The 27,622-nt window shown below is 43.6% G+C and overlaps 7 non-coding genes across 7 annotated transcripts; all 7 read left to right on the top strand.

The window, feature by feature from the left end:
• Positions 1-555: 555 nt before the first annotated feature.
• trnas-aga lies at positions 556-637 on the top strand. Its single transcript has one exon. It is a non-coding gene; the product is annotated as a tRNA-Ser (tRNA).
• Positions 638-3,448: 2,811 nt separating this feature from the next.
• Positions 3,449-3,530, top strand: trnas-aga. The gene has a single exon. It is a non-coding gene; the product is annotated as a tRNA-Ser (tRNA).
• Positions 3,531-6,317: 2,787 nt separating this feature from the next.
• trnas-aga lies at positions 6,318-6,399 on the top strand. The gene has a single exon. It is a non-coding gene; the product is annotated as a tRNA-Ser (tRNA).
• A 14,263-nt stretch (positions 6,400-20,662) lies between these two features.
• On the top strand, positions 20,663-20,744 carry trnas-aga. Its single transcript has one exon. It is a non-coding gene; the product is annotated as a tRNA-Ser (tRNA).
• A 2,787-nt stretch (positions 20,745-23,531) lies between these two features.
• trnas-aga lies at positions 23,532-23,613 on the top strand. Its single transcript has one exon. It is a non-coding gene; the product is annotated as a tRNA-Ser (tRNA).
• Positions 23,614-25,295: 1,682 nt separating this feature from the next.
• trnas-aga lies at positions 25,296-25,377 on the top strand. The gene has a single exon. It is a non-coding gene; the product is annotated as a tRNA-Ser (tRNA).
• A 1,969-nt stretch (positions 25,378-27,346) lies between these two features.
• Positions 27,347-27,428, top strand: trnas-aga. Its single transcript has one exon. It is a non-coding gene; the product is annotated as a tRNA-Ser (tRNA).
• The last annotated feature ends 194 nt before the right edge of the window (positions 27,429-27,622 follow it).

Below are 27,622 nucleotides of genomic sequence, written 5' to 3'. Positions count from 1 at the left end.
TAGGAGGTGCCACCAATCTCCTGTGTTTTCTGTTTGAACAATAAGTAAGGCTTGAGCCTTGGGGTACTCCCTTGGTGACAGGCAGTGGCTGAGACAAAAAAAAACAGATTGCATACCAGAGAGAATACTATAGACATCAAGAAAGCCAGTCAATTGATTATTGACAAGTTTTCCAACACTTTTGATAAACGGGGAAAAATAGAAATAGGCCTATAACAGTTAGGATCAGCTTGATCTCCCCCTTTGGCGATATACCACAATCCCCCGAGGTGCCTTATTGCTATTTTTATTTATTTATTATTTAACTAGGCAAATCAGTTAAGAACAAATTCGTATTTTCAATGAAGGCCTACACCTGCCAAACACGGATGACGCAGGGCCAATTGTGCGCTGCCCTCTGGGCCTATCAATCACTGACGGTTGTGATGATACAGCCTGGAAAAAATGGTTACCAACGTAATTTGAGTTTTGCTAAAACATAATATCAGTCAGTGTCTGATATATTTGTAATTTTATGTTGGCTATTACCGGTTTCTGTCTTCAATAGCATCAGCAGTTGTCGTGGCCGAGTGGTTAAGGCGATGGACTAGAAATCCATTGGGATCTTCCCGCGCAGGTTCGAATCCTGCCGACAACGTGATATTTTTCTCCTGTGATTGGTAATGCCCAGGCGTTTACATTGTATCAGCCTTCCTAAAATGCATTGTTATTTCATCAAGCATGTTAGCTAAATCACGTAGTTAGCTATGTAACGTTAGCTTGCTAAAACTGTTCGACGCTTCACACCGTCAGCACCACTGACGATACACCCAGAAAAACGGACAGCGAAGATATAGATGCCCTTCTTGAGGACATACTTGACGATGGTTTCGATTCCCTTGCGCTAAACGTGAGTAAATAACCTTAGCTACATCGCCTTGCAATGTTGAATGCAGTTTTTTGTTGTTGTTGCTAACAGCATCTACTGTCCAGTAGTAGTAGCTAGCTAAAGTTAGCTGTTTGGATATCACACGGATGTATTAGCTAGCTATAATGAGATAAATATGAGGCTATGTTTGATTGTTTTTAGCCTGTTTCCAATGGAAAGGTTGCTTTCATTTTTGTCCTTCTGACTACAATGCATTAGCTAACGTTACATTGCAAAAGGGCCGGCCCGTAGGTGGTGAATGTAGGAAACAACATCTCCACCCCGCTGATCCTCAACACTGGGGCCCCACAAGGGTGCGTTCTCAGCCCTCTCCTGTACTCCCTGTTCACCCATGACTGCGTGGCCATGCACGCCTCCAACTCAATCATCAAGTTTGCAGACGACACTACAGTGGTAGGCTTGATTACCAACAGCGACGAGACGGCCTACAGGGAGGAGGTGAGGGCCCTCGGAGTGTGGTGTCAGGAAAATCGGATAGTACAGATATTTCTGTACTAACAGTTTTCACCAATGTTTTCTTTATAATACTATGATAATGTTATATCAGTGGAGGCTGCTGAGGGGAGGACGGCTCATAATAATGTCTGGAATGGAATCAAACTATGTGTTTGATGCATTTGATACCATTCCACTGATTCTGCTTCCAGCCATTACCACGAGCTCCCAAATGTATTTTACCTTTAAATCAAATCAAATTTTATTTGTCACATACACATGGTTAGCAGATGTTAATGCGAGTGTAGCGAAATGCTTGTGCTTCTAGTTCCGACAATGCAGTAATAACAAGTAATCTAACTAACAATTCCAAAACTACTGTCTTGTACACAGTGTAAGGGGATAAAGAATATGTACATAAGGATATATGAATGAGTGATGGTACAGAGCAGCATAGGCAAGATACAGTAGATGGTATCGGGTACAGTATGTACAAATGAGATGAGTATGTAAACAAAGTGGCATAGTATAGTATAAAGTGGCTAGTGATACATGTATTACATAAGGATACCGTCGATGATATAGAGTACAGTATATACGTATGCATATGAGATGAATAATGTAGGGTAAGTAACATTTATATAAGGTAGCATTGTTTAAAGTGGCTAGTGATATATTTACATCATTTCCCATCAATTCCCATTATTAAAGTGGCTGGAGTTGAGTCAGTGTCAGTGTGTTGGCAGCAGCCACTCAGTGTTAGTGGTGGCTGTTTAACAGTCTGATGGCCTTGAGATAGAAGCTGTTTTTCAGTCTCTCGGTCCCAGCTTTGATGCACCTGTACTGACCTCGCCTTCTGGATGATAGCGGGGTGAACAGGCAGTGGCTCGGGTGGTTGACGTCCTTGATGATCTTTATGGCCTTCCTGTGACATCGGGTGGTGTAGGTGTCCTGGAGGGCAGGTAGTTTGCCCCCGGTGATGCGTTGTGCAGACCTCACTACCCTCTGGAGAGCCTTACGGTTGAGGGCGGTGCAGATGCAATACCAGGCGGTGATACAGCCCGCCAGGATGCTCTCGATTGTGCATCTGTAGAAGTTTGTGAGTGCTTTTGGTGACAAGCCGAATTTCTTCAGCCTCCTGAGGTTGAAGAGGCGCTGCTGCGCCTTCTTCACGATGCTGTCTGTGTGAGTGGACCAATTCAGTTTGTCTGTGATGTGTATGCCGAGGAACTTAAAACTTGCTACCCTCTCCACTACTGTTCCATCGATGTGGATAGGGGGGTGTTCCCTCTGCTGTTTCCTGAAGTCCACAATCATCTCCTTAGTTTTGTTGACGTTGAGTGTGAGGTTGTTATTTAACTACGCAAGTCAGTTAAGAACAAATTCTTATTTTCAGTGACGGCCTAGGAACAGTGGGTTAACTGTCAGTTCAGGGGCAGAACGACAGATTTGTACCTTGTCAGCTCGGGGATTTGAACTTGCAACCTTCCGGTTACTAGTCCAACACTTTAACCACTAGGAGGTGCCACCAATCTCCTGTGTTTTCTGTTTAAACAATAAGTAAGGATTGAGCCTTGGGGTACTCCCTTGGTGACAGGCAGTGGCTGAGACAAAAAAAAACAGATTGCATACCAGAGAGAATACTATAGACATCAAGAAAGCCAGTCAATTGATTATTGACAAGTTTTCCAACACTTTTGATAAACGGGGAAAAATAGAAATAGGCCTATAACAGTTAGGATCAGCTTGATCTCCCCCTTTGGCGATATACCACAATCCCCCGAGGTGCCTTATTGCTATTTTTATTTATTTATTTTTATTTATTTATTATTTAACTAGGCAAATCAGTTAAGAACAAATTCGTATTTTCAATGAAGGCCTACACCTGCCAAACACGGATGACGCAGGGCCAATTGTGCGCTGCCCTCTGGGCCTATCAATCACTGCCGGTTGTGATGATACAGCCTGGAAAAAATGGTTACCAACGTAATTTGAGTTTTGCTAAAACATAATATCAGTCAGTGTCTGATATATTTGTAATTTTATGTTGGCTATTACCGGTTTCTGTCTTCAATAGCATCAGCAGTTGTCGTGGCCGAGTGGTTAAGGCGATGGACTAGAAATCCATTGGGATCTTCCCGCGCAGGTTCGAATCCTGCCGACAACGTGATATTTTTCTCCTGTGATTGGTAATGCCCAGGCGTTTACATTGTATCAGCCTTCCTAAAATGCATTGTTATTTCATCAAGCATGTTAGCTAAATCACGTAGTTAGCTATGTAACGTTAGCTTGCTAAAACTGTTCCTCGCTTCACACCGTCAGCACCACTGACGATACACCCAGAAAAACGGACAGCGAAGATATAGATGCTCTTCTTGAGGACATACTTGACGATGATTTCGATTCCCTTGCGCTAAACGTGAGTAAATAACCTTAGCTACATCGCCTTGCAATGTTGAATGCAGTTTTTTGTTGTTGTTGCTAACAGCATCTACTGTCCAGTAGTAGTAGCTAGCTAAAGTTAGCTGTTTGGATATCACACGGATGTATTAGCTAGCTATAATGAGATAAATATGAGGCTATGTTTGATTGTTTTTAGCCTGTTTCCAATGGAAAGGTTGCTTTCATTTTTGTCCTTCTGACTCCAATGCATTAGCTAACGTTACATTGCAAAAGGGCCGGCCCGTAGGTGGTGAATGTAGGACCACCCCGCTGATCCTCAACACTGGGGCCCCACAAGGGTGCGTTCTCAGCCCTCTCCTGTACTCCCTGTTCACCCATGACTGCGTGGCCATGCACGCCTCCAACTCAATCATCAAGTTTGCAGACGACACTACAGTGGTAGGCTTGATTACCAACAGCGACGAGACGGCCTACAGGGAGGAGGTGAGGGCCCTCGGAGTGTGGTGTCAGGAAAATCGGATAGTACAGATATTTCTGTACTAACAGTTTTCACCAATGTTTTCTTTATAATACTATGATAATGTTATATCAGTGGAGGCTGCTGAGGGGAGGACGGCTCATAATAATGTCTGGAATGGAATCAAACTATGTGTTTGATGCATTTGATACCATTCCACTGATTCTGCTTCCAGCCATTACCACGAGCTCCCAAATGTATTTTACCTTTAAATCAAATCAAATTTTATTTGTCACATACACATGGTTAGCAGATGTTAATGCGAGTGTAGCGAAATGCTTGTGCTTCTAGTTCCGACAATGCAGTAATAACAAGTAATCTAACTAACAATTCCAAAACTACTGTCTTGTACACAGTGTAAGGGGATAAAGAATATGTACATAAGGATATATGAATGAGTGATGGTACAGAGCAGCATAGGCAAGATACAGTAGATGGTATCGGGTACAGTATGTACAAATGAGATGAGTATGTAAACAAAGTGGCATAGTATAGTATAAAGTGGCTAGTGATACATGTATTACATAAGGATACCGTCGATGATATAGAGTACAGTATATACGTATGCATATGAGATGAATAATGTAGGGTAAGTAACATTTATATAAGGTAGCATTGTTTAAAGTGGCTAGTGATATATTTACATCATTTCCCATCAATTCCCATTATTAAAGTGGCTGGAGTTGAGTCAGTGTCAGTGTGTTGGCAGCAGCCACTCAGTGTTAGTGGTGGCTGTTTAACAGTCTGATGGCCTTGAGATAGAAGCTGTTTTTCAGTCTCTCGGTCCCAGCTTTGATGCACCTGTACTGACCTCGCCTTCTGGATGATAGCGGGGTGAACAGGCAGTGGCTCGGGTGGTTGACGTCCTTGATGATCTTTATGGCCTTCCTGTGACATCGGGTGGTGTAGGTGTCCTGGAGGGCAGGTAGTTTGCCCCCGGTGATGCGTTGTGCAGACCTCACTACCCTCTGGAGAGCCTTACGGTTGAGGGCGGTGCAGTTGCCATACCAGGCGGTGATACAGCCCGCCAGGATGCTCTCGATTGTGCATCTGTAGAAGTTTGTGAGTGCTTTTGGTGACAAGCCGAATTTCTTCAGCCTCCTGAGGTTGAAGAGGCGCTGCTGCGCCTTCTTCACGATGCTGTCTGTGTGAGTGGACCAATTCAGTTTGTCTGTGATGTGTATGCCGAGGAACTTAAAACTTGCTACCCTCTCCACTACTGTTCCATCGATGTGGATAGGGGGGTGTTCCCTCTGCTGTTTCCTGAAGTCCACAATCATCTCCTTAGTTTTGTTGACGTTGAGTGTGAGGTTGTTATTTAACTACGCAAGTCAGTTAAGAACAAATTCTTATTTTCAGTGACGGCCTAGGAACAGTGGGTTAACTGTCAGTTCAGGGGCAGAACGACAGATTTGTACCTTGTCAGCTCGGGGATTTGAACTTGCAACCTTCCGGTTACTAGTCCAACACTTTAACCACTAGGAGGTGCCACCAATCTCCTGTGTTTTCTGTTTAAACAATAAGTAAGGATTGAGCCTTGGGGTACTCCCTTGGTGACAGGCAGTGGCTGAGACAAAAAAAAACAGATTGCATACCAGAGAGAATACTATAGACATCAAGAAAGCCAGTCAATTGATTATTGACAAGTTTTCCAACACTTTTGATAAACGGGGAAAAATAGAAATAGGCCTATAACAGTTAGGATCAGCTTGATCTCCCCCTTTGGCGATATACCACAATCCCCCGAGGTGCCTTATTGCTATTTTTATTTATTTATTATTTAACTAGGCAAATCAGTTAAGAACAAATTCGTATTTTCAATGAAGGCCTACACCTGCCAAACACGGATGACGCAGGGCCAATTGTGCGCTGCCCTCTGGGCCTATCAATCACTGCCGGTTGTGATGATACAGCCTGGAAAAAATGGTTACCAACGTAATTTGAGTTTTGCTAAAACATAATATCAGTCAGTGTCTGATATATTTGTAATTTTATGTTGGCTATTACCGGTTTCTGTCTTCAATAGCATCAGCAGTTGTCGTGGCCGAGTGGTTAAGGCGATGGACTAGAAATCCATTGGGATCTTCCCGCGCAGGTTCGAATCCTGCCGACAACGTGATATTTTTCTCCTGTGATTGGTAATGCCCAGGCGTTTACATTGTATCAGCCTTCCTAAAATGCATTGTTATTTCATCAAGCATGTTAGCTAAATCACGTAGTTAGCTATGTAACGTTAGCTTGCTAAAACTGTTCCTCGCTTCACACCGTCAGCACCACTGACGATACACCCAGAAAAACGGACAGCGAAGATATAGATGCTCTTCTTGAGGACATACTTGACGATGATTTCGATTCCCTTGCGCTAAACGTGAGTAAATAACCTTAGCTACATCGCCTTGCAATGTTGAATGCAGTTTTTTGTTGTTGTTGCTAACAGCATCTACTGTCCAGTAGTAGTAGCTAGCTAAAGTTAGCTGTTTGGATATCACACGGATGTATTAGCTAGCTATAATGAGATAAATATGAGGCTATGTTTGATTGTTTTTAGCCTGTTTCCAATGGAAAGGTTGCTTTCATTTTTGTCCTTCTGACTCCAATGCATTAGCTAACGTTACATTGCAAAAGGGCCGGCCCGTAGGTGGTGAATGTAGGACCACCCCGCTGATCCTCAACACTGGGGCCCCACAAGGGTGCGTTCTCAGCCCTCTCCTGTACTCCCTGTTCACCCATGACTGCGTGGCCATGCACGCCTCCAACTCAATCATCAAGTTTGCAGACGACACTACAGTGGTAGGCTTGATTACCAACAGCGACGAGACGGCCTACAGGGAGGAGGTGAGGGCCCTCGGAGTGTGGTGTCAGGAAAATCGGATAGTACAGATATTTCTGTACTAACAGTTTTCACCAATGTTTTCTTTATAATACTATGATAATGTTATATCAGTGGAGGCTGCTGAGGGGAGGACGGCTCATAATAATGTCTGGAATGGAATCAAACTATGTGTTTGATGCATTTGATACCATTCCACTGATTCTGCTTCCAGCCATTACCACGAGCTCCCAAATGTATTTTACCTTTAAATCAAATCAAATTTTATTTGTCACATACACATGGTTAGCAGATGTTAATGCGAGTGTAGCGAAATGCTTGTGCTTCTAGTTCCGACAATGCAGTAATAACAAGTAATCTAACTAACAATTCCAAAACTACTGTCTTGTACACAGTGTAAGGGGATAAAGAATATGTACATAAGGATATATGAATGAGTGATGGTACAGAGCAGCATAGGCAAGATACAGTAGATGGTATCGGGTACAGTATGTACAAATGAGATGAGTATGTAAACAAAGTGGCATAGTATAGTATAAAGTGGCTAGTGATACATGTATTACATAAGGATACCGTCGATGATATAGAGTACAGTATATACGTATGCATATGAGATGAATAATGTAGGGTAAGTAACATTTATATAAGGTAGCATTGTTTAAAGTGGCTAGTGATATATTTACATCATTTCCCATCAATTCCCATTATTAAAGTGGCTGGAGTTGTGTCAGTGTCAGTGTGTTGGCAGCAGCCACTCAGTGTTAGCGGTGGCTGTTTAACAGTCTGATGGCCTTGAGATAGAAGCTGTTTTTCAGTCTCTCGGTCCCAGCTTTGATGCACCTGTACTGACCTCGCCTTCTGGATGATAGCGGGGTGAACAGGCAGTGGCTCGGGTGGTTGACGTCCTTGATGATCTTTATGGCCTTCCTGTGACATCGGGTGGTGTAGGTGTCCTGGAGGGCAGGTAGTTTGCCCCCGGTGATGCGTTGTGCAGACCTCACTACCCTCTGGAGAGCCTTACGGTTGAGGGCGGTGCAGTTGCCATACCAGGCGGTGATACAGCCCGCCAGGATGCTCTCGATTGTGCATCTGTAGAAGTTTGTGAGTGCTTTTGGTGACAAGCCGAATTTCTTCAGCCTCCTGAGGTTGAAGAGGCGCTGCTGCGCCTTCTTCACGATGCTGTCTGTGTGAGTGGACCAATTCAGTTTGTCTGTGATGTGTATGCCGAGGAACTTAAAACTTGCTACCCTCTCCACTACTGTTCCATCGATGTGGATAGGGGGGTGTTCCCTCTGCTGTTTCCTGAAGTCCACAATCATCTCCTTAGTTTTGTTGACATTGAGTGTGAGGTTGTTATTTAACTACGCAAGTCAGTTAAGAACAAATTCTTATTTTCAGTGACGGCCTAGGAACAGTGGGTTAACTGTCAGTTCAGGGGCAGAACGACAGATTTGTACCTTGTCAGCTCGGGGATTTGAACTTGCAACCTTCCGGTTACTAGTCCAACACTTTAACCATTAGGAGGTGCCACCAATCTCCTGTGTTTTCTGTTTAAACAATAAGTAAGGATTGAGCCTTGGGGTACTCCCTTGGTGACAGGCAGTGGCTGAGACAAAAAAAAACAGATTGCATACCAGAGAGAATACTATAGACATCAAGAAAGCCAGTCAATTGATTATTGACAAGTTTTCCAACACTTTTGATAAACGGGGAAAAATAGAAATAGGCCTATAACAGTTAGGATCAGCTTGATCTCCCCCTTTGGCGATATACCACAATCCCCCGAGGTGCCTTATTGCTATTTTTATTTATTTATTATTTAACTAGGCAAATCAGTTAAGAACAAATTCGTATTTTCAATGAAGGCCTACACCTGCCAAACACGGATGACGCAGGGCCAATTGTGCGCTGCCCTCTGGGCCTATCAATCACTGCCGGTTGTGATGATACAGCCTGGAAAAAATGGTTACCAACGTAATTTGAGTTTTGCTAAAACATAATATCAGTCAGTGTCTGATATATTTGTAATTTTATGTTGGCTATTACCGGTTTCTGTCTTCAATAGCATCAGCACTTGTCGTGGCCGAGTGGTTAAGGCGATGGACTAGAAATCCATTGGGATCTTCCCGCGCAGGTTCGAATCCTGCCGACAACGTGATATTTTTCTCCTGTGATTGGTAATGCCCAGGCGTTTACATTGTATCAGCCTTCCTAAAATGCATTGTTATTTCATCAAGCATGCTAGCTAAATCACGTAGTTAGCTATGTAACGTTAGCTTGCTAAAACTGTTCCTCGCTTCACACCGTCAGCACCACTGACGATACACCCAGAAAAACGGACAGCGAAGATATAGATGCTCTTCTTGAGGACATACTTGACGATGATTTCGATTCCCTTGCGCTAAACGTGAGTAAATAACCTTAGCTACATCGCCTTGCAATGTTGAATGCAGTTTTTTGTTGTTGTTGCTAACAGCATCTACTGTCCAGTAGTAGTAGCTAGCTAAAGTTAGCTGTTTGGATATCACACGGATGTATTAGCTAGCTATAATGAGATAAATATGAGGCTATGTTTGATTGTTTTTAGCCTGTTTCCAATGGAAAGGTTGCTTTCATTTTTGTCCTTCTGACTCCAATGCATTAGCTAACGTTACATTGCAAAAGGGCCGGCCCGTAGGTGGTGAATGTAGGACCACCCCGCTGATCCTCAACACTGGGGCCCCACAAGGGTGCGTTCTCAGCCCTCTCCTGTACTCCCTGTTCACCCATGACTGCGTGGCCATGCACGCCTCCAACTCAATCATCAAGTTTGCAGACGACACTACAGTGGTAGGCTTGATTACCAACAGCGACGAGACGGCCTACAGGGAGGAGGTGAGGGCCCTCGGAGTGTGGTGTCAGGAAAATCGGATAGTACAGATATTTCTGTACTAACAGTTTTCACCAATGTTTTCTTTATAATACTATGATAATGTTATATCAGTGGAGGCTGCTGAGGGGAGGACGGCTCATAATAATGTCTGGAATGGAATCAAACTATGTGTTTGATGCATTTGATACCATTCCACTGATTCTGCTTCCAGCCATTACCACGAGCTCCCAAATGTATTTTACCTTTAAATCAAATCAAATTTTATTTGTCACATACACATGGTTAGCAGATGTTAATGCGAGTGTAGCGAAATGCTTGTGCTTCTAGTTCCGACAATGCAGTAATAACAAGTAATCTAACTAACAATTCCAAAACTACTGTCTTGTACACAGTGTAAGGGGATAAAGAATATGTACATAAGGATATATGAATGAGTGATGGTACAGAGCAGCATAGGCAAGATACAGTAGATGGTATCGGGTACAGTATGTACAAATGAGATGAGTATGTAAACAAAGTGGCATAGTATAGTATAAAGTGGCTAGTGATACATGTATTACATAAGGATACCGTCGATGATATAGAGTACAGTATATACGTATGCATATGAGATGAATAATGTAGGGTAAGTAACATTTATATAAGGTAGCATTGTTTAAAGTGGCTAGTGATATATTTACATCATTTCCCATCAATTCCCATTATTAAAGTGGCTGGAGTTGTGTCAGTGTCAGTGTGTTGGCAGCAGCCACTCAGTGTTAGCGGTGGCTGTTTAACAGTCTGATGGCCTTGAGATAGAAGCTGTTTTTCAGTCTCTCGGTCCCAGCTTTGATGCACCTGTACTGACCTCGCCTTCTGGATGATAGCGGGGTGAACAGGCAGTGGCTCGGGTGGTTGACGTCCTTGATGATCTTTATGGCCTTCCTGTGACATCGGGTGGTGTAGGTGTCCTGGAGGGCAGGTAGTTTGCCCCCGGTGATGCGTTGTGCAGACCTCACTACCCTCTGGAGAGCCTTACGGTTGAGGGCGGTGCAGTTGCCATACCAGGCGGTGATACAGCCCGCCAGGATGCTCTCGATTGTGCATCTGTAGAAGTTTGTGAGTGCTTTTGGTGACAAGCCGAATTTCTTCAGCCTCCTGAGGTTGAAGAGGCGCTGCTGCGCCTTCTTCACGATGCTGTCTGTGTGAGTGGACCAATTCAGTTTGTCTGTGATGTGTATGCCGAGGAACTTAAAACTTGCTACCCTCTCCACTACTGTTCCATCGATGTGGATAGGGGGGTGTTCCCTCTGCTGTTTCCTGAAGTCCACAATCATCTCCTTAGTTTTGTTGACATTGAGTGTGAGGTTGTTATTTAACTACGCAAGTCAGTTAAGAACAAATTCTTATTTTCAGTGACGGCCTAGGAACAGTGGGTTAACTGTCAGTTCAGGGGCAGAACGACAGATTTGTACCTTGTCAGCTCGGGGATTTGAACTTGCAACCTTCCGGTTACTAGTCCAACACTTTAACCATTAGGAGGTGCCACCAATCTCCTGTGTTTTCTGTTTAAACAATAAGTAAGGATTGAGCCTTGGGGTACTCCCTTGGTGACAGGCAGTGGCTGAGACAAAAAAAAACAGATTGCATACCAGAGAGAATACTATAGACATCAAGAAAGCCAGTCAATTGATTATTGACAAGTTTTCCAACACTTTTGATAAACGGGGAAAAATAGAAATAGGCCTATAACAGTTAGGATCAGCTTGATCTCCCCCTTTGGCGATATACCACAATCCCCCGAGGTGCCTTATTGCTATTTTTATTTATTTATTATTTAACTAGGCAAATCAGTTAAGAACAAATTCGTATTTTCAATGAAGGCCTACACCTGCCAAACACGGATGACGCAGGGCCAATTGTGCGCTGCCCTCTGGGCCTATCAATCACTGCCGGTTGTGATGATACAGCCTGGAAAAAATGGTTACCAACGTAATTTGAGTTTTGCTAAAACATAATATCAGTCAGTGTCTGATATATTTGTAATTTTATGTTGGCTATTACCGGTTTCTGTCTTCAATAGCATCAGCACTTGTCGTGGCCGAGTGGTTAAGGCGATGGACTAGAAATCCATTGGGATCTTCCCGCGCAGGTTCGAATCCTGCCGACAACGTGATCTTTTTCTCCTGTGATTGGTAATGCCCAGGCGTTTACATTGTATCAGCCTTCCTAAAATGCATTGTTATTTCATCAAGCATGCTAGCTAAATCACGTAGTTAGCTATGTAACGTTAGCTTGCTAAAACTGTTCCTCGCTTCACACCGTCAGCACCACTGACGATACACCCAGAAAAACGGACAGCGAAGATATAGATGCTCTTCTTGAGGACATACTTGACGATGATTTCGATTCCCTTGCGCTAAACGTGAGTAAATAACCTTAGCTACATCGCCTTGCAATGTTGAATGCAGTTTTTTGTTGTTGTTGCTAACAGCATCTACTGTCCAGTAGTAGTAGCTAGCTAAAGTTAGCTGTTTGGATATCACACGGATGTATTAGCTAGCTATAATGAGATAAATATGAGGCTATGTTTGATTGTTTTTAGCCTGTTTCCAATGGAAAGGTTGCTTTCATTTTTGTCCTTCTGACTCCAATGCATTAGCTAACGTTACATTGCAAAAGGGCCGGCCCGTAGGTGGTGAATGTAGGACCACCCCGCTGATCCTCAACACTGGGGCCCCACAAGGGTGCGTTCTCAGCCCTCTCCTGTACTCCCTGTTCACCCATGACTGCGTGGCCATGCACGCCTCCAACTCAATCATCAAGTTTGCAGACGACACTACAGTGGTAGGCTTGATTACCAACAGCGACGAGACGGCCTACAGGGAGGAGGTGAGGGCCCTCGGAGTGTGGTGTCAGGAAAATCGGATAGTACAGATATTTCTGTACTAACAGTTTTCACCAATGTTTTCTTTATAATACTATGATAATGTTATATCAGTGGAGGCTGCTGAGGGGAGGACGGCTCATAATAATGTCTGGAATGGAATCAAACTATGTGTTTGATGCATTTGATACCATTCCACTGATTCTGCTTCCAGCCATTACCACGAGCTCCCAAATGTATTTTACCTTTAAATCAAATCAAATTTTATTTGTCACATACACATGGTTAGCAGATGTTAATGCGAGTGTAGCGAAATGCTTGTGCTTCTAGTTCCGACAATGCAGTAATAACAAGTAATCTAACTAACAATTCCAAAACTACTGTCTTGTACACAGTGTAAGGGGATAAAGAATATGTACATAAGGATATATGAATGAGTGATGGTACAGAGCAGCATAGGCAAGATACAGTAGATGGTATCGGGTACAGTATGTACAAATGAGATGAGTATGTAAACAAAGTGGCATAGTATAGTATAAAGTGGCTAGTGATACATGTATTACATAAGGATACCGTCGATGATATAGAGTACAGTATATACGTATGCATATGAGATGAATAATGTAGGGTAAGTAACATTTATATAAGGTAGCATTGTTTAAAGTGGCTAGTGATATATTTACATCATTTCCCATCAATTCCCATTATTAAAGTGGCTGGAGTTGTGTCAGTGTCAGTGTGTTGGCAGCAGCCACTCAGTGTTAGCGGTGGCTGTTTAACAGTCTGATGGCCTTGAGATAGAAGCTGTTTTTCAGTCTCTCGGTCCCAGCTTTGATGCACCTGTACTGACCTCGCCTTCTGGATGATAGCGGGGTGAACAGGCAGTGGCTCGGGTGGTTGACGTCCTTGATGATCTTTATGGCCTTCCTGTGACATCGGGTGGTGTAGGTGTCCTGGAGGGCAGGTAGTTTGCCCCCGGTGATGCGTTGTGCAGACCTCACTACCCTCTGGAGAGCCTTACGGTTGAGGGCGGTGCAGTTGCCATACCAGGCGGTGATACAGCCCGCCAGGATGCTCTCGATTGTGCATCTGTAGAAGTTTGTGAGTGCTTTTGGTGACAAGCCGAATTTCTTCAGCCTCCTGAGGTTGAAGAGGCGCTGCTGCGCCTTCTTCACGATGCTGTCTGTGTGAGTGGACCAATTCAGTTTGTCTGTGATGTGTATGCCGAGGAACTTAAAACTTGCTACCCTCTCCACTACTGTTCCATCGATGTGGATAGGGGGGTGTTCCCTCTGCTGTTTCCTGAAGTCCACAATCATCTCCTTAGTTTTGTTGACATTGAGTGTGAGGTTGTTATTTAACTACGCAAGTCAGTTAAGAACAAATTCTTATTTTCAGTGACGGCCTAGGAACAGTGGGTTAACTGTCAGTTCAGGGGCAGAACGACAGATTTGTACCTTGTCAGCTCGGGGATTTGAACTTGCAACCTTCCGGTTACTAGTCCAACACTTTAACCATTAGGAGGTGCCACCAATCTCCTGTGTTTTCTGTTTAAACAATAAGTAAGGATTGAGCCTTGGGGTACTCCCTTGGTGACAGGCAGTGGCTGAGACAAAAAAAAACAGATTGCATACCAGAGAGAATACTATAGACATCAAGAAAGCCAGTCAATTGATTATTGACAAGTTTTCCAACACTTTTGATAAACGGGGAAAAATAGAAATAGGCCTATAACAGTTAGGATCAGCTTGATCTCCCCCTTTGGCGATATACCACAATCCCCCGAGGTGCCTTATTGCTATTTTTATTTATTTATTATTTAACTAGGCAAATCAGTTAAGAACAAATTCGTATTTTCAATGAAGGCCTACACCTGCCAAACACGGATGACGCAGGGCCAATTGTGCGCTGCCCTCTGGGCCTATCAATCACTGCCGGTTGTGATGATACAGCCTGGAAAAAATGGTTACCAACGTAATTTGAGTTTTGCTAAAACATAATATCAGTCAGTGTCTGATATATTTGTAATTTTATGTTGGCTATTACCGGTTTCTGTCTTCAATAGCATCAGCACTTGTCGTGGCCGAGTGGTTAAGGCGATGGACTAGAAATCCATTGGGATCTTCCCGCGCAGGTTCGAATCCTGCCGACAACGTGATATTTTTCTCCTGTGATTGGTAATGCCCAGGCGTTTACATTGTATCAGCCTTCCTAAAATGCATTGTTATTTCATCAAGCATGCTAGCTAAATCACGTAGTTAGCTATGTAACGTTAGCTTGCTAAAACTGTTCCTCGCTTCACACCGTCAGCACCACTGACGATACACCCAGAAAAACGGACAGCGAAGATATAGATGCTCTTCTTGAGGACATACTTGACGATGATTTCGATTCCCTTGCGCTAAACGTGAGTAAATAACCTTAGCTACATCGCCTTGCAATGTTGAATGCAGTTTTTTGTTGTTGTTGCTAACAGCATCTACTGTCCAGTAGTAGTAGCTAGCTAAAGTTAGCTGTTTGGATATCACACGGATGTATTAGCTAGCTATAATGAGATAAATATGAGGCTATGTTTGATTGTTTTTAGCCTGTTTCCAATGGAAAGGTTGCTTTCATTTTTGTCCTTCTGACTCCAATGCATTAGCTAACGTTACATTGCAAAAGGGCCGGCCCGTAGGTGGTGAATGTAGGACCACCCCGCTGATCCTCAACACTGGGGCCCCACAAGGGTGCGTTCTCAGCCCTCTCCTGTACTCCCTGTTCACCCATGACTGCGTGGCCATGCACGCCTCCAACTCAATCATCAAGTTTGCAGACGACACTACAGTGGTAGGCTTGATTACCAACAGCGACGAGACGGCCTACAGGGAGGAGGTGAGGGCCCTCGGAGTGTGGTGTCAGGAAAATCGGATAGTACAGATATTTCTGTACTAACAGTTTTCACCAATGTTTTCTTTATAATACTATGATAATGTTATATCAGTGGAGGCTGCTGAGGGGAGGACGGCTCATAATAATGTCTGGAATGGAATCAAACTATGTGTTTGATGCATTTGATACCATTCCACTGATTCTGCTTCCAGCCATTACCACGAGCTCCCAAATGTATTTTACCTTTAAATCAAATCAAATTTTATTTGTCACATACACATGGTTAGCAGATGTTAATGCGAGTGTAGCGAAATGCTTGTGCTTCTAGTTCCGACAATGCAGTAATAACAAGTAATCTAACTAACAATTCCAAAACTACTGTCTTGTACACAGTGTAAGGGGATAAAGAATATGTACATAAGGATATATGAATGAGTGATGGTACAGAGCAGCATAGGCAAGATACAGTAGATGGTATCGGGTACAGTATGTACAAATGAGATGAGTATGTAAACAAAGTGGCATAGTATAGTATAAAGTGGCTAGTGATACATGTATTACATAAGGATACCGTCGATGATATAGAGTACAGTATATACGTATGCATATGAGATGAATAATGTAGGGTAAGTAACATTTATATAAGGTAGCATTGTTTAAAGTGGCTAGTGATATATTTACATCATTTCCCATCAATTCCCATTATTAAAGTGGCTGGAGTTGTGTCAGTGTCAGTGTGTTGGCAGCAGCCACTCAGTGTTAGCGGTGGCTGTTTAACAGTCTGATGGCCTTGAGATAGAAGCTGTTTTTCAGTCTCTCGGTCCCAGCTTTGATGCACCTGTACTGACCTCGCCTTCTGGATGATAGCGGGGTGAACAGGCAGTGGCTCGGGTGGTTGACGTCCTTGATGATCTTTATGGCCTTCCTGTGACATCGGGTGGTGTAGGTGTCCTGGAGGGCAGGTAGTTTGCCCCCGGTGATGCGTTGTGCAGACCTCACTACCCTCTGGAGAGCCTTACGGTTGAGGGCGGTGCAGTTGCCATACCAGGCGGTGATACAGCCCGCCAGGATGCTCTCGATTGTGCATCTGTAGAAGTTTGTGAGTGCTTTTGGTGACAAGCCGAATTTCTTCAGCCTCCTGAGGTTGAAGAGGCGCTGCTGCGCCTTCTTCACGATGCTGTCTGTGTGAGTGGACCAATTCAGTTTGTCTGTGATGTGTATGCCGAGGAACTTAAAACTTGCTACCCTCTCCACTACTGTTCCATCGATGTGGATAGGGGGGTGTTCCCTCTGCTGTTTCCTGAAGTCCACAATCATCTCCTTAGTTTTGTTGACATTGAGTGTGAGGTTGTTATTTAACTACGCAAGTCAGTTAAGAACAAATTCTTATTTTCAGTGACGGCCTAGGAACAGTGGGTTAACTGTCAGTTCAGGGGCAGAACGACAGATTTGTACCTTGTCAGCTCGGGGATTTGAACTTGCAACCTTCCGGTTACTAGTCCAACACTTTAACCATTAGGAGGTGCCACCAATCTCCTGTGTTTTCTGTTTAAACAATAAGTAAGGATTGAGCCTTGGGGTACTCCCTTGGTGACAGGCAGTGGCTGAGACAAAAAAAAACAGATTGCATACCAGAGAGAATACTATAGACATCAAGAAAGCCAGTCAATTGATTATTGACAAGTTTTCCAACACTTTTGATAAACGGGGAAAAATAGAAATAGGCCTATAACAGTTAGGATCAGCTTGATCTCCCCCTTTGGCGATATACCACAATCCCCCGAGGTGCCTTATTGCTATTTTTATTTATTTATTATTTAACTAGGCAAATCAGTTAAGAACAAATTCGTATTTTCAATGAAGGCCTACACCTGCCAAACACGGATGACGCAGGGCCAATTGTGCGCTGCCCTCTGGGCCTATCAATCACTGCCGGTTGTGATGATACAGCCTGGAAAAAATGGTTACCAACGTAATTTGAGTTTTGCTAAAACATAATATCAGTCAGTGTCTGATATATTTGTAATTTTATGTTGGCTATTACCGGTTTCTGTCTTCAATAGCATCAGCACTTGTCGTGGCCGAGTGGTTAAGGCGATGGACTAGAAATCCATTGGGATCTTCCCGCGCAGGTTCGAATCCTGCCGACAACGTGATATTTTTCTCCTGTGATTGGTAATGCCCAGGCGTTTACATTGTATCAGCCTTCCTAAAATGCATTGTTATTTCATCAAGCATGCTAGCTAAATCACGTAGTTAGCTATGTAACGTTAGCTTGCTAAAACTGTTCCTCGCTTCACACCGTCAGCACCACTGACGATACACCCAGAAAAACGGACAGCGAAGATATAGATGCTCTTCTTGAGGACATACTTGACGATGATTTCGATTCCCTTGCGCTAAACGTGAGTAAATAACCTTAGCTACATCGCCTTGCAATGTTGAATGCAGTTTTTTGTTGTTGTTGCTAACAGCATCTACTGTCCAGTAGTAGTAGCTAGCTAAAGTTAGCTGTTTGGATATCACACGGATGTATTAGCTAGCTATAATGAGATAAATATGAGGCTATGTTTGATTGTTTTTAGCCTGTTTCCAATGGAAAGGTTGCTTTCATTTTTGTCCTTCTGACTCCAATGCATTAGCTAACGTTACATTGCAAAAGGGCCGGCCCGTAGGTGGTGAATGTAGGACCACCCCGCTGATCCTCAACACTGGGGCCCCACAAGGGTGCGTTCTCAGCCCTCTCCTGTACTCCCTGTTCACCCATGACTGCGTGGCCATGCACGCCTCCAACTCAATCATCAAGTTTGCAGACGACACTACAGTGGTAGGCTTGATTACCAACAGCGACGAGACGGCCTACAGGGAGGAGGTGAGGGCCCTCGGAGTGTGGTGTCAGGAAAATCGGATAGTACAGATATTTCTGTACTAACAGTTTTCACCAATGTTTTCTTTATAATACTATGATAATGTTATATCAGTGGAGGCTGCTGAGGGGAGGACGGCTCATAATAATGTCTGGAATGGAATCAAACTATGTGTTTGATGCATTTGATACCATTCCACTGATTCTGCTTCCAGCCATTACCACGAGCTCCCAAATGTATTTTACCTTTAAATCAAATCAAATTTTATTTGTCACATACACATGGTTAGCAGATGTTAATGCGAGTGTAGCGAAATGCTTGTGCTTCTAGTTCCGACAATGCAGTAATAACAAGTAATCTAACTAACAATTCCAAAACTACTGTCTTGTACACAGTGTAAGGGGATAAAGAATATGTACATAAGGATATATGAATGAGTGATGGTACAGAGCAGCATAGGCAAGATACAGTAGATGGTATCGGGTACAGTATGTACAAATGAGATGAGTATGTAAACAAAGTGGCATAGTATAGTATAAAGTGGCTAGTGATACATGTATTACATAAGGATACCGTCGATGATATAGAGTACAGTATATACGTATGCATATGAGATGAATAATGTAGGGTAAGTAACATTTATATAAGGTAGCATTGTTTAAAGTGGCTAGTGATATATTTACATCATTTCCCATCAATTCCCATTATTAAAGTGGCTGGAGTTGTGTCAGTGTCAGTGTGTTGGCAGCAGCCACTCAGTGTTAGTGGTGGCTGTTTAACAGTCTGATGGCCTTGAGATAGAAGCTGTTTTTCAGTCTCTCGGTCCCAGCTTTGATGCACCTGTACTGACCTCGCCTTCTGGATGATAGCGGGGTGAACAGGCAGTGGCTCGGGTGGTTGACGTCCTTGATGATCTTTATGGCCTTCCTGTGACATCGGGTGGTGTAGGTGTCCTGGAGGGCAGGTAGTTTGCCCCCGGTGATGCGTTGTGCAGACCTCACTACCCTCTGGAGAGCCTTACGGTTGAGGGCGGTGCAGTTGCCATACCAGGCGGTGATACAGCCCGCCAGGATGCTCTCGATTGTGCATCTGTAGAAGTTTGTGAGTGCTTTTGGTGACAAGCCGAATTTCTTCAGCCTCCTGAGGTTGAAGAGGCGCTGCTGCGCCTTCTTCACGATGCTGTCTGTGTGAGTGGACCAATTCAGTTTGTCTGTGATGTGTATGCCGAGGAACTTAAAACTTGCTACCCTCTCCACTACTGTTCCATCGATGTGGATAGGGGGGTGTTCCCTCTGCTGTTTCCTGAAGTCCACAATCATCTCCTTAGTTTTGTTGACGTTGAGTGTGAGGTTGTTATTTAACTACGCAAGTCAGTTAAGAACAAATTCTTATTTTCAGTGACGGCCTAGGAACAGTGGGTTAACTGTCAGTTCAGGGGCAGAACGACAGATTTGTACCTTGTCAGCTCGGGGATTTGAACTTGCAACCTTCCGGTTACTAGTCCAACACTTTAACCACTAGGAGGTGCCACCAATCTCCTGTGTTTTCTGTTTAAACAATAAGTAAGGATTGAGCCTTGGGGTACTCCCTTGGTGACAGGCAGTGGCTGAGACAAAAAAAAACAGATTGCATACCAGAGAGAATACTATAGACATCAAGAAAGCCAGTCAATTGATTATTGACAAGTTTTCCAACACTTTTGATAAACGGGGAAAAATAGAAATAGGCCTATAACAGTTAGGATCAGCTTGATCTCCCCCTTTGGCGATATACCACAATCCCCCGAGGTGCCTTATTGCTATTTTTATTTATTTATTATTTAACTAGGCAAATCAGTTAAGAACAAATTCGTATTTTCAATGAAGGCCTACACCTGCCAAACACGGATGACGCAGGGCCAATTGTGCGCTGCCCTCTGGGCCTATCAATCACTGCCGGTTGTGATGATACAGCCTGGAAAAAATGGTTACCAACGTAATTTGAGTTTTGCTAAAACATAATATCAGTCAGTGTCTGATATATTTGTAATTTTATGTTGGCTATTACCGGTTTCTGTCTTCAATAGCATCAGCAGTTGTCGTGGCCGAGTGGTTAAGGCGATGGACTAGAAATCCATTGGGATCTTCCCGCGCAGGTTCGAATCCTGCCGACAACGTGATATTTTTCTCCTGTGATTGGTAATGCCCAGGCGTTTACATTGTATGAGCCTTCCTAAAATGCATTGTTATTTCATCAAGCATGTTAGCTAAATCACGTAGTTAGCTATGTAACGTTAGCTTGCTAAAACTGTTCCTCGCTTCACACCGTCAGCACCACTGACGATACACCCAGAAAAACGGACAGCGAAGATATAGATGCTCTTCTTGAGGACATACTTGACGATGATTTCGATTCCCTTGCGCTAAACGTGAGTAAATAACCTTAGCTACATCGCCTTGCAATGTTGAATGCAGTTTTTTGTTGTTGTTGCTAACAGCATCTACTGTCCAGTAGTAGTAGCTAGCTAAAGTTAGCTGTTTGGATATCACACGGATGTATTAGCTAGCTATAATGAGATAAATATGAGGCTATGTTTGATTGTTTTTAGCCTGTTTCCAATGGAAAGGTTGCTTTCATTTTTGTCCTTCTGACTCCAATGCATTAGCTAACGTTACATTGCAAAAGGGCCGGCCCGTAGGTGGTGAATGTAGGACCACCCCGCTGATCCTCAACACTGGGGCCCCACAAGGGTGCGTTCCCAGCCCTCTCCTGTACTCCCTGTTCACCCATGACTGCGTGGCCATGCACGCCTCCAACTCAATCATCAAGTTTGCAGACGACACTATAGTGGTAGGCTTGATTACCAACAGCGACGAGACGGCCTACAGGGAGGAGGTGAGGGCCCTCGGAGTGTGGTGTCAGGAAAATCGGATAGTACAGATATTTCTGTACTAACAGTTTTCACCAATGTTTTCTTTATAATACTATGATAATGTTATATCAGTGGAGGCTGCTGAGGGGAGGACGGCTCATAATAATGTCTGGAATGGAATCAAACTATGTGTTTGATGCATTTGATACCATTCCACTGATTCTGCTTCCAGCCATTACCACGAGCTCCCAAATGTATTTTACCTTTAAATCAAATCAAATTTTATTTGTCACATACACATGGTTAGCAGATGTTAATGCGAGTGTAGCGAAATGCTTGTGCTTCTAGTTCCGACAATGCAGTAATAACAAGTAATCTAACTAACAATTCCAAAACTACTGTCTTGTACACAGTGTAAGGGGATAAAGAATATGTACATAAGGATATATGAATGAGTGATGGTACAGAGCAGCATAGGCAAGATACAGTAGATGGTATCGGGTACAGTATGTACAAATGAGATGAGTATGTAAACAAAGTGGCATAGTATAGTATAAAGTGGCTAGTGATACATGTATTACATAAGGATACCGTCGATGATATAGAGTACAGTATATACGTATGCATATGAGATGAATAATGTAGGGTAAGTAACATTTATATAAGGTAGCATTGTTTAAAGTGGCTAGTGATATATTTACATAATTTCCCATCAATTCCCATTATTAAAGTGGCTGGAGTTGTGTCAGTGTCAGTGTGTTGGCAGCAGCCACTCAGTGTTAGTGGTGGCTGTTTAACAGTCTGATGGCCTTGAGATAGAAGCTGTTTTTCAGTCTCTCGGTCCCAGCTTTGATGCACCTGTACTGACCTCGCCTTCTGGATGATAGCGGGGTGAACAGGCAGTGGCTCGGGTGGTTGACGTCCTTGATGATCTTTATGGCCTTCCTGTGACATCGGGTGGTGTAGGTGTCCTGGAGGGCAGGTAGTTTGCCCCCGGTGATGCGTTGTGCAGACCTCACTACCCTCTGGAGAGCCTTACGGTTGAGGGCGGTGCAGTTGCCATACCAGGCGGTGATACAGCCCGCCAGGATGCTCTCGATTGTGCATCTGTAGAAGTTTGTGAGTGCTTTTGGTGACAAGCCGAATTTCTTCAGCCTCCTGAGGTTGAAGAGGCGCTGCTGCGCCTTCTTCACGATGCTGTCTGTGTGAGTGGACCAATTCAGTTTGTCTGTGATGTGTATGCCGAGGAACTTAAAACTTGCTACCCTCTCCACTACTGTTCCATCGATGTGGATAGGGGGGTGTTCCCTCTGCTGTTTCCTGAAGTCCACAATCATCTCCTTAGTTTTGTTGACGTTGAGTGTGAGGTTGTTATTTAACTACGCAAGTCAGTTAAGAACAAATTCTTATTTTCAGTGACGGCCTAGGAACAGTGGGTTAACTGTCAGTTCAGGGGCAGAACGACAGATTTGTACCTTGTCAGCTCGGGGATTTGAACTTGCAACCTTCCGGTTACTAGTCCAACACTTTAACCACTAGGAGGTGCCACCAATCTCCTGTGTTTTCTGTTTAAACAATAAGTATGGATTGAGCCTTGGGGTACTCCCTTGGTGACAGGCAGTGGCTGAGACAAAAAAAAACAGATTGCATACCAGAGAGAATACTATAGACATCAAGAAAGCCAGTCAATTGATTATTGACAAGTTTTCCAACACTTTTGATAAACGGGGAAAAATAGAAATAGGCCTATAACAGTTAGGATCAGCTTGATCTCCCCCTTTGGCGATATACCACAATCCCCCGAGGTGCCTTATTGCTATTTTTATTTATTTATTATTTAACTAGGCAAATCAGTTAAGAACAAATTCGTATTTTCAATGAAGGCCTACACCTGCCAAACACGGATGACGCAGGGCCAATTGTGCGCTGCCCTCTGGGCCTATCAATCACTGCCGGTTGTGATGATACAGCCTGGAAAAAATGGTTACCAACGTAATTTGAGTTTTGCTAAAACATAATATCAGTCAGTGTCTGATATATTTGTAATTTTATGTTGGCTATTACCGGTTTCTGTCTTCAATAGCATCAGCAGTTGTCGTGGCCGAGTGGTTAAGGCGATGGACTAGAAATCCATTGGGATCTTCCCGCGCAGGTTCGAATCCTGCCGACAACGTGATATTTTTCTCCTGTGATTGGTAATGCCCAGGCGTTTACATTGTATGAGCCTTCCTAAAATGCATTGTTATTTCATCAAGCATGTTAGCTAAATCACGTAGTTAGCTATGTAACGTTAGCTTGCTAAAACTGTTCCTCGCTTCACACCGTCAGCACCACTGACGATACACCCAGAAAAACGGACAGCGAAGATATAGATGCTCTTCTTGAGGACATACTTGACGATGATTTCGATTCCCTTGCGCTAAACGTGAGTAAATAACCTTAGCTACATCGCCTTGCAATGTTGAATGCAGTTTTTTGTTGTTGTTGCTAACAGCATCTACTGTCCAGTAGTAGTAGCTAGCTAAAGTTAGCTGTTTGGATATCACACGGATGTATTAGCTAGCTATAATGAGATAAATATGAGGCTATGTTTGATTGTTTTTAGCCTGTTTCCAATGGAAAGGTTGCTTTCATTTTTGTCCTTCTGACTCCAATGCATTAGCTAACGTTACATTGCAAAAGGGCCGGCCCGTAGGTGGTGAATGTAGGACCACCCCGCTGATCCTCAACACTGGGGCCCCACAAGGGTGCGTTCTCAGCCCTCTCCTGTACTCCCTGTTCACCCATGACTGCGTGGCCATGCACGCCTCCAACTCAATCATCAAGTTTGCAGACGACACTATAGTGGTAGGCTTGATTACCAACAGCTACGAGACGGCCTACAGGGAGGAGGTGAGGGCCCTCGGAGTGTGGTGTCAGGAAAATCGGATAGTACAGATATTTCTGTACTAACAGTTTTCACCAATGTTTTCTTTATAATACTATGATAATGTTATATCAGTGGAGGCTGCTGAGGGGAGGACGGCTCATAATAATGTCTGGAATGGAATCAAACTATGTGTTTGATGCATTTGATACCATTCCACTGATTCTGCTTCCAGCCATTACCACGAGCTCCCAAATGTATTTTACCTTTATTTAACTACGCAAGTCAGTTAAGAACAAATTCTTATTTTCAGTGACGGCCTAGGAACAGTGGGTTAACTGTCAGTTCAGGGGCAGAACGACAGATTTGTACCTTGTCAGCTCGGGGATTTGAACTTGCAACCTTCCGGTTACTAGTCCAACACTTTAACCACTAGGAGGTGCCACCAATCTCCTGTGTTTTCTGTTTAAACAATAAGTAAGGATTGAGCCTTGGGGTACTCCCTTGGTGACAGGCAGTGGCTGAGACAAAAAAAAAGCAGATTGCATACCAGAGAGAATACTATAGACATCAAGAAAGCCAGTCAATTGATTATTGACAAGTTTTCCAACACTTTTGATAAACGGGGAAAAATAGAAATAGGCCTATAACAGTTAGGATCAGCTTGATCTCCCCCTTTGGCGATATACCACAATCCCCCGAGGTGCCTTATTGCTATTTTTATTTATTTATTATTTAACTAGGCAAATCAGTTAAGAACAAATTCGTATTTTCAATGAAGGCCTACACCTGCCAAACACGGATGACGCAGGGCCAATTGTGCGCTGCCCTCTGGGCCTATCAATCACTGCCGGTTGTGATGATACAGCCTGGAAAAAATGGTTACCAACGTAATTCGAGTTTTGCTAAAACATAATATCAGTCAGTGTCTGATATATTTGTAATTTTATGTTGGCTATTACCGGTTTCTGTCTTCAATAGCATCAGCAGTTGTCGTGGCCGAGTGGTTAAGGCGATGGACTAGAAATCCATTGGGATCTTCCCGCGCAGGTTCGAATCCTGCCGACAACGTGATATTTTTCTCCTGTGATTGGTAATGCCCAGGCGTTTACATTGTGTCAGCCTTCCTAAAATGCATTGTTATTTCATCAAGCATGTTAGCTAACTCACGTAGTTAGCTATGTAACGTTAGCTTGCTAAAACTGTTCCTCGCTTCACACCGTCAGCACCACTGACGATACACCCAGAAAAACGGACAGCGAAGATATAGATGCCCTTCTTGAGGACATACTTGACGATGATTTCGATTCCCTTGCGCTAAACGTGAGTAAATAACCTTAGCTACATCGCCTTGCAATGTTGAATGCAGTTTTTTGTTGTTGTTGCTAACAGCATCTACTGTCCAGTAGTAGTAGCTAGCTAAAGTTAGCTGTTTGGATATCACACGGATGTATTAGCTAGCTATAATGAGATAAATATGAGGCTATGTTTGATTGTTTTTAGCCTGTTTCCAATGGAAAGGTTGCTTTCATTTTTGTCCTTCTGACTCCAATGCATTAGCTAACGTTACATTGCAAAAGGGCCGGCCCGTAGGTGGTGAATGTAGGAAACAACATCTCCACCCCGCTGATCACTGGGGCCCCACAAGGGTGCGTTCTCAGCCCTCTCCTGTACTCCCTGTTCACCCATGACTGCGTGGCCATGCACGCCTCCAACTCAATCATCAAGTTTGCAGACGACACTACAGTGGTAGGCTTGATTACCAACAGCGACGAGACGGCCTACAGGGAGGAGGTGAGGGCCCTCGGAGTGTGGTGTCAGGAAAATAACCTCACACTCAATGTCAACAAAACAAAGGAGATGATCGTGGACTTCAGGAAACAGCAGAGGGAGAAGCCCCCTATCCATATCGACGGGACAGTAGTGGAGAAGGTGGAAAGTTCCTCGGCGTACACATCACGGACAAACTGAAATGGTCCACCCACACAGACACACAGCGTGGTGAAGAAGGCGCAGCAGCGCCTTTTCAACCTCAGGAGGCTGAAGAAATTTGGCTTGTCACCAAAAACACTCACAAACTTTTACAACTGCACAATCGAGAGCATCCTGTCGGATAGTACAGATATTTCTGTACTAACAGTTTTCACCAATGTTCTCTTTATAATACTATGATAATTTTATATCAGTGGAGGCTGCTGAGGGGAGGACGGCTCATAATAATGTCTGGAATGGAATCAAACTATGTGTTTGATGCATTTGATACCATTCCACTGATTCTGCTTCCAGCCATTACCACGAGCTCCCAAATCTATTTTACCTTTATTTAACTACGCAAGTCAGTTAAGAACAAATTCTTATTTTCAGTGACGGCCTAGGAACAGTGGGTTAACTGTCAGTTCAGGGGCAGAACGACAGATTTGTACCTTGTCAGCTCGGGGATTTGAACTTGCAACCTTCCGGTTACTAGTCCAACACTTTAACCACTAGGAGGTGCCACCAATCTCCTGTGTTTTCTGTTTAAACAATAAGTAAGGATTGAGCCTTGGGGTACTCCCTTGGTGACAGGCAGTGGCTGAGACAAAAAAAAAACAGATTGCATACCAGAGAGAATACTATAGACATCAAGAAAGCCAGTCAATTGATTATTGACAAGTTTTCCAACACTTTTGATAAACGGGGAAAAATAGAAATAGGCCTATAACAGTTAGGATCAGCTTGATCTCCCCCTTTGGCGATATACCACAATCCCCCGAGGTGCCTTATTGCTATTTTTATTTATTTATTATTTAACTAGGCAAATCAGTTAAGAACAAATTCGTATTTTCAATGAAGGCCTACACCTGCCAAACACGGATGACGCAGGGCCAATTGTGCGCTGCCCTCTGGGCCTATCAATCACTGCCGGTTGTGATGATACAGCCTGGAAAAAATGGTTACCAACGTAATTTGAGTTTTGCTAAAACATAATATCAGTCAGTGTCTGATATATTTGTAATTTTATGTTGGCTATTACCGGTTTCTGTCTTCAATAGCATCAGCAGTTGTCGTGGCCGAGTGGTTAAGGCGATGGACTAGAAATCCATTGGGATCTTCCCGCGCAGGTTCGAATCCTGCCGACAACGTGATATTTTTCTCCTGTGATTGGTAATGCCCAGGCGTTTACATTGTGTCAGCCTTCCTAAAATGCATTGTTATTTCATCAAGCATGTTAGCTAACTCACGTAGTTAGCTATGTAACGTTAGCTTGCTAAAACTGTTCCTCGCTTCACACCGTCAGCACCACTGACGATACACCCAGAAAAACGGACAGCGAAGA

This window comes from Oncorhynchus mykiss, chromosome 2, assembly GCF_013265735.2.
Source record: "Oncorhynchus mykiss isolate Arlee chromosome 2, USDA_OmykA_1.1, whole genome shotgun sequence".
In the NCBI taxonomy this organism is placed as follows: domain Eukaryota; kingdom Metazoa; phylum Chordata; class Actinopteri; order Salmoniformes; family Salmonidae; genus Oncorhynchus; species Oncorhynchus mykiss.
This window is presented reverse-complemented; position numbering and strand designations above follow the sequence as displayed.